The sequence below is a fragment of the Formica exsecta genome, unplaced genomic scaffold (genome assembly GCF_003651465.1).
Source record: "Formica exsecta isolate Colony F162 unplaced genomic scaffold, ASM365146v1 scaffold1450, whole genome shotgun sequence".
NCBI classification, from domain to species: domain Eukaryota; kingdom Metazoa; phylum Arthropoda; class Insecta; order Hymenoptera; family Formicidae; genus Formica; species Formica exsecta.
The window spans coordinates 62612-68708 of record NW_021848780.1 but is presented as its reverse complement, the minus strand read 5'-3'; positions in this window follow the sequence as shown (position 1 = coordinate 68708).

Below are 6097 nucleotides of genomic sequence, written 5' to 3'. Positions count from 1 at the left end.
CTGAAAAATAAAGATCTGGTTGTAAGATAATGATTGGTCACAAGCAACAATTTTATAATCAAACGATATTGTACATATTTTTATTAAAATACGAGTAAAAGACAAAACCACATTCTTTAAAAAAAGTTAGATAGCTTCAATCAAGAAGAACAACTATTACCTTTATCATATGTTTATTGTTGTTCTTCTTTTTTATTATGTTTCTTCTTAATTATAATTAGACTTTCAAAGAATTTACTTGTACACCAGATGAATAAATGAATGCTGTTAGTACAAAAATTTTCCAAACAAAGGATGTAAAAGCGAAGTCCGAACAAAGGATATAAAAACGTGCACAAACACGTCCACGTTTACTTCTGTTTATGGGACGATAACGAACGGAAACACACGCACATTTACCGTTTATCGATTAATGAGACAAAACTACGTTGTACCACGCACTGCCGACACTACGTTGTAATAGTATCTGGGTTAAGTTAGATAGCTCGCATGGCGCGAAATGGATCTCTTCTCATTGGGCGCGTTTAGCAGAACAAACCGCTTAGTACCAATCGAACGTAATTGGCTCTTACCTTTAAAACCAACAGATCAACGTAGAGTATTGATAAGACGACAATTTAGCAATTGTTCTGCTGAATGCGGCCAATGTATCCATTTTACTAGGCTGCATACGTAGTCAAAGAAACCTGCGATTCACTGCAACAAATTTGAAATTTATTGCACATCAGATCGGTTTATTTAATTTTCTATAAAAGTGCAGGTTTCCCAAAAATACTACAATTTAATTAACTGTAAAGAAATAGTACTGCAATATAAAAATTATATTCAATATAAAATAAATTCTCACATATAACGAGCGTGCAATATTGGCAGTGCATTTGCATTGATTTTATTACCAATATTGGTGTCATCATGGGCACTGCAATATTGGTAGTGCACTTGCATTGATTTTATTACCAACATTGGTGTCATCGTGGGCATTGCAATATTGGCAGCACATTTGCATTGATTTTATTACCAATATTGGCATCATCATGGGCACTGCAATATTGGCAGCACATTTGCATTGATTTTATTACCAATATTAGCTTTGCATTGAAAAATAATTGGCCAAGACATTCCCAATATAACCAATATTTAGCCAATGTGTGCCAATGTATTGCCAATGTACTGTGCTACTAGAGTCTTTTCATTGCAATGTATGCAACAAAATTTTTTCTTGCTCATCGCATGTTTCCAGGCATGCGGATTCTGCGTGTCATAAGAATAATATTAAAGAAAAAACTTTATTTGATGATAAAAAAACACAAAGAATATTCAGACCACAATGGCTAGAAGAAAAAGAATATAAATTATGGTTAAGTGAAGTACCAAATGACGTCAGTGCATTTTTTTGTTTAATTTGTAACAGATCAATAAAAATTACTGGCGGTATAACACAAATAAACCGACACGCAGAATCTAACATGCATAAAAAAGAATCTGAAAAAAGTGATATAGCGAGCACATGGAACGAAGATTTAAATACGCAGACTGATGAATCTCTTTTAACATTTAATGAGCAAAGAAAATCAGCTAAAATACGGTACGCCGCATTAATTACTGAACAAAATATTCCTTATCAAACCGCGAAAGAGATTCTCAGTTTTTTTCAAGACATAGGAAAAGATCCTAATGTCTTGAAAAGCATGAATATGGGTCGAATAAAATGCAAATCTATCATTTCAAATGTTTTGTGTCCGGTTGAGACAGAACGTGTCGTCAATAGCATTCAAAATACTAAATTTTCTATTTTTATCGATGAAACATCTAACTTAACCAATGAAAAATGGATGACGTTTCTTGTTCGATATGTAGATCTCGAAACTTTAGATATTCGATCGCAATTAGTAAAGTTAAATAATATCGATGCAAAAGATTGTAGTGCAGAAAAATTATTTAATGCATTTAAATCTGAAATGTATAAACTCCAGATTCCATTTTTTAATATTATTGCTCTGTCATGCGACAATGCGTCCGTCATGACAGAAAAACATTTATCTTTTAAAAAGAAACTTGAATCAAAATGCAAAAATTTATTAACATTTTCATGTCCTTGTCATTCTGCCGCATTGGCTGCGCACGCTGCATGTGCTAAGATACCCGAATGTTGCGAAGAATTTCTCAGAAAAATTGCAACTGATATTAACGGTAGTCCAAAGCGTTTAGCTATTTTCAATGAATTTTGCGAATGTTTTAAAGACACAAATAACAAAATTTTGAAGTTATGCGATACTCGATGGCTTTCACATTATGTCTGTATTGATAGATTTCTTGAATCATGGGACACAATAAAACTTTTTCTTAATGAAATGGTCGTGAGTGAAAAAACAAAGTCTGAGGAATATTTGTTATCTTTAATGGAAAATATAGATACAAAAGCATATATTCTATTTTTAAAACGTTTAAAATTTTTTTAAAACGGTAATATGAAAAATGGCAACTTAGAGTCGGCGCGGAAATTAGTGCGCGTACATTACTGATAATATATTATTGTTTAAACATTTATGTAAAAAATCGGTATGAATTCTATTAAAGATGATTTTCTTACGATACTTAATCCAAGATTTCATCCAATGAACCACTGTGCCACCGAATTTATAGCCAATATATTTTTAAAAATCTTCGAAATATGGACGCATTTTTTCAGCCAGCGTATAAAATAATCAAAGTACAGACTCTTTATTAATAAACTAAAACAATAATATGGAAAATGGCAACTTTGAGTCGGCGCGGAAATTAGTGCGAGTACATTACTGATAATTTATTACAATAAGATTCCTACAATTACATTAGACGGACGTTTCGACCCTTTTTTTGGTCTTCATCATCGCGAAAAATACTTAAAATAATGTTATATCTTGTTCATCCTAGATAGGTTACTACTATTACAAATAAAACTTGCACTAAACGCAATCTACATGTTGAGCGGGAACAAAATAAACTTGTCAATTAATACGCTATGGAATAATACCAGGGATCAAAAAGTATGTCATCCTTGAAAATCTTTGATATCCCCTCCATCCTCTGTTGACTAGCCGGGAAGCCAAGAAATAAAGTTTAAAGAGACATGTTCTCGATTATGTGCTTCCTGCAATCAACAGGGACGGGGTACTTCTTTAGACATAGACAACAATAATAAATATTTCATACTCAACTTCAGTCAACGTAATAAAATTTTAATTAAAAAATTTTTAAAACTAAGAAACTATTAAAAAACTTAAAAGAAATGAGAAGTCAAGTCCAGCGATAAAAATTTTCTCTGCTGAACGCGGCCAATGATCTGTGATTTAGTAGGCAATTTCCTTAAATTATGCTCAAAATTCTTTATGAATTCCACTGATAATTTATCTGTATTCATCATTGGTAAACTGAAATTCTCTCCAAGTTGTAATAGATATTGGATCTCCATGGGAATATTAACAGATGAAAGGTTTTTAAACCATTTATCTTCCAGATGTAAAATTGTTTGTTTATTATTTGTGAACAAGGTAGGATCTATAAAGATCTCGATGTTATTGTTTGGAGCGTTTTGATTATTATTATGTAGGGTATGGAAGGTTGTTATTTTATGATTAATATACCTGTGAGTGAAAACATTATAAGTATAATGAATAGGTGTCATATTAGCTCGTTGAGCGTTTTGTTTAGAGTATAAAAATTCAAATTTCTTATTTAATCTATCTCTCTCCTTCCTGAAAAATGTATATAGAGGACCACTTTGTCTATTGAGGAACGAATTGCAGACCGATGACGGAATGTGGCGATCAATAATCCTCGATAACTTGAAGACCTGTGTATATGCAAATTTAGATGACATATAATTTTCATTGAGCTCGATGCGTAATAATTTCTTAATAAACAACAGTTTTAGATGTTTAAATCTTTTAACTGATCTACTAAAGGGCAACGCCTCCCAGCAACATCGGAGGGCGTGAATAAAAAATTCAATTCGCGAAAAATATTAACGAAACCAATGGAGAGGAGGAGCAAAAGGCTTAATATACTCCGAATCTTTCCTCGCGGCGCATTCTTCGTTCAGTTCTCATTCTTCGTTCAGTTCTCATTCTTCGTTCAGTTCTCATTCTTCTTTCAGTTCCCATTCATCGTTCAGTTCCAATTCATCATTCAGTTCTCATTCATCATTCAGTTCTCAATCATCGTTCAGTTCTCATTCATCATTCAGTATTTCTTCATTCAGTTTTCAGTATTCAGATTCAGTTTCAATTCAGTTTTAATTCATTTTTCGGCTCTCGACTCGAACCGTCGCACCGAGTCTGCCTACAGTCCGCGCTGATTATTTAAGTCTTTAAAAGTTTATCGATTCTCGCAAGTTCTCTCTGCGATTGTGGTAGTGCAAGGAGTTTCACGCTATTGAAATTTTACAAAATTCGTGCGGGCAAGTGACAAGTGGTGTGCCCTTGAGGAATCGAACAAACACCGCCGGAACCGAGCGATCTCCGTGCCACTCCTTCCGCACAGCCGAGTCCAGAGATAGATCTTAACTCGCTTATCCAGCGAAATTTTTAAAGTCATCACCTTCGCACACAACAAATAGTGAGTCTACCAAAGAATTTCATTCTTTCTCTTACTTTATTTTTTTCCTTCCTCTTAAAAGAAACAGTTTGTTATTAAATTCAAATTTTCAAGTAATATCCAAGCACAAACATTTATTAGTATTATTATTAAATTAAATCCTGGTCATTAAATATTTCACATTTCCTCTTCTTTGAACCTTCTCCTTTGCGAGTCCATAAGCGTGATTAGCCAGGATCTTGAACACTGTCAAGATTGGCATTCATCCTTATTGTTAGACTCGTGCAATCCACTCTCCCTTGCGAGTCCGTAAGCTTGATTAGCCAGGATCTTGAACACTGTCAAGATTGGCATTCATCCTTATTGTTAGACTCGTGCAATCCACTCTCCCTTGCGAGTCCGTAAGCTTGATTAGCCAGGATCTTGAACACTGTCAAGATTGGCATTCATCCTTATTGTTAGACTCGTGCAATCCACTCTCCCTTGCGAGTCCGTAAGCTTGATTAGCCAGGATCTTGAACACTGTCAAGATTGGCATTCATCCTTATTGTTAGACTCGTGCAATCCACTCTCCCTTGCGAGTCCGTAAGCTTGATTAGCCAGGATCTTGAACACTGTCAAGATTGGCATTCATCCTTATTGTTAGACTCGTGCAATCCACTCTCCCTTGCGAGTCCGTAAGCTTGATTAGCCAGGATCTTGAACACTGTCAAGATTGGCATTCATCCTTATTGTTAGACTCGTGCAATCCACTCTCCCTTGCGAGTCCGTAAGCTTGATTAGCCAGGATCTTGAACACTGTCAAGATTGGCATTCATCCTTATTGTTAGACTCGTGCAATCCTCTCTCCCTTGCGAGTCCGTAAGCTTGATTAGCCAGGATCTTGAACACTGTCAAGATTGGCATTCATCCTTATTGTTAGACTCGTGCAATCCACTCTCCCTTGCGAGTCCGTAAGCTTGATTAGCCAGGATCTTGAACACTGTCAAGATTGGCATTCATCCTTATTGTTAGACTCGTGCAATCCACTCTCCCTTGCGAGTCCGTAAGCTTGATTAGCCAGGATCTTGAACACTGTCAAGATTGGCATTCATCCTTATTGTTAGACTCGTGCAATCCACTCTCCCTTGCGAGTCCGTAAGCTTGATTAGCCAGGATCTTGAACACTGTCAAGATTGGCATTCATCCTTATTGTTAGACTCGTGCAATCCACTCCCCCTTGCGAGTCCGTAAGCTTGATTAGCCAGGATCTTGAACACTGTCAAGATTGGCATTCATCCTTATTGTTAGACTCGAGCAATCCTCTCTCCCTTGCGAGTCCATAAGCTTGATTAGCCAGGATCTTGAACACTATCAAGATTGGCATTCATCCTTATTGTTAGACTCGAGCAATCCTCTCTCCCTTGCGAGTCCATAAGCTTGATTAGCCAGGATCTTGAACACTATCAAGATTGGCATTCATCCTTATTGTTAGACTCGAGCAATCCTCTCTCCCTTGCGAGTCCATAAGCTTGATTAGCCA